The following is a 1,552-nucleotide window of genomic DNA, read 5'->3' as shown; positions in this document are numbered from 1 at the left end:
ACACTTGGAACGAACGATCCGCAAAGACCAACGTTCCACATCGCTCGACGCACCAGCTTTCACATCGACCGATTCTCACACCCAAGCGTCGACCGACCTTCATCGTCGACCGATCTACATCGTTCGACATCGATCGATACTACACCGCATACATCGATCGATCATTAGTCGTGAAACATGGTTGTGATTGTTATTCTCAGACCGGACGAGAATGGAAACCTGTATGACCAGGATGGTCATCTGCGTAATGCAACAGGTCAGAAACTAGACGCTCAGGGAAATGTAATCCCTGATACTGATGCTACAGGAGTTGCTCAACCTATAGAAGAGGTTGCTCGACCAAAGGCACTGGCTGACTACAATCGTCCAGATGAGTACTACGCCAACAGATCAGCTATTCGACTTCTAGAGATTCAGAAGCAGAATTTCAAGCTGAAGCCTCAGTACTGCACACTCGTGTCGCAGATACCCTACTCTAGGTTACCACACGAGCATCCTATGGACCATCTAGAGAGGTTCGAGGATCTTATCGCTGCTATTCGTATGGATGGAGTCCCCGAGGACTACCTATTGTGCAAGCTCTTCAAGTATTCTCTGACTGGAGAAGCGATGCACTGGCTTAAGCAGCTACCCACAGGATCTCTAACATCCTGGGCCGACATCAAGAATGCTTTCTTGCGAAACTTCTTCGATGAGGCACGCGCTGAAGACTTGAGGAGCAAAATTGCTACATTCGCGCAGGAGACTGGAGAGTCTTTCAAAGATGCGTGGATCAGATTCAAGTTCTTCCAGCGAGACTGTCCACACCACGGATTCAACGAAGTGCAACTGCTGAGCACTTTCTTCAGAGGTATCGCCTTGAGGTATCAGATGGCTCTTGATACAGCTAGCGAGGGAAACTTCAACACCAGGAATCCGGTGGAAGCTTTGAGACTGATAGAAAATCTAGCAAACAGCAGCAGCACCAAGAACACTGACTTTGAGAGGAAGAAGTCTGTTGCATCCCTAGGGAAAGAGCAGATGGACGAAGTTAGAGCAAAGTTAGATGTGGTTCATGAGCTTCTTAGGAAGCAGGCCTGCTCAGCTGAAGGAGAAGTAGCTGTAGACATGGAAGGAGAAGAAGATGTGAACTACATTGGAGGTACTGGATTTCAGAGGTCTGGAAACCATGGTGGAAATAGAAACTTCTATGGCAATGGTCAGAGGAGTAACCAGAGTTCACAGTTCCAGAAACCTTTCAGCAACAACAGCAGAGGCTATGGAAACTCATTTTACCAGAATCCACCACCACAGACTCAGGAAAGCAAGATTGAAGCAATGCTTGACAGAGTTCTGGAAGGACAGCAACAACTCACTGTGGACTTCAATGGAAAGATAGATTCCGCCTACAACAGTCTGAACACGAGAATTGAGACCTTAGGGACTCAGGTGAGGAAGCTTGAAATGCAAGTGGTTCAGACTGGAGACACTGTAAAGAAGCAAGAAGCCTTGGCTAGAGAGGCAGGAGTTGAGAAAGCAAAACACCACGTAAACATCATAGATGATGATTTCT

General features: G+C 47.3%; 1 non-coding gene across 1 annotated transcript; it reads right to left on the bottom strand.

Moving 5' to 3' along the window:
• Positions 1-707: 707 nt before the first annotated feature.
• On the bottom strand, positions 708-815 carry LOC125586743. Its single transcript, XR_007323278.1, has one exon. It is a non-coding gene; the product is annotated as a small nucleolar RNA R71 (small nucleolar RNA).
• Between the last annotated feature and the right edge of the window lie 737 nt (positions 816-1,552).

This window comes from Brassica napus, chromosome C4 (assembly GCF_020379485.1).
Source record: "Brassica napus cultivar Da-Ae chromosome C4, Da-Ae, whole genome shotgun sequence".
Classification (NCBI taxonomy): Eukaryota; Viridiplantae; Streptophyta; class Magnoliopsida; order Brassicales; family Brassicaceae; genus Brassica; species Brassica napus.
The sequence above is the reverse complement of the archived record's forward strand: the minus strand, read 5'-3'. Positions and strand labels throughout refer to the sequence as shown.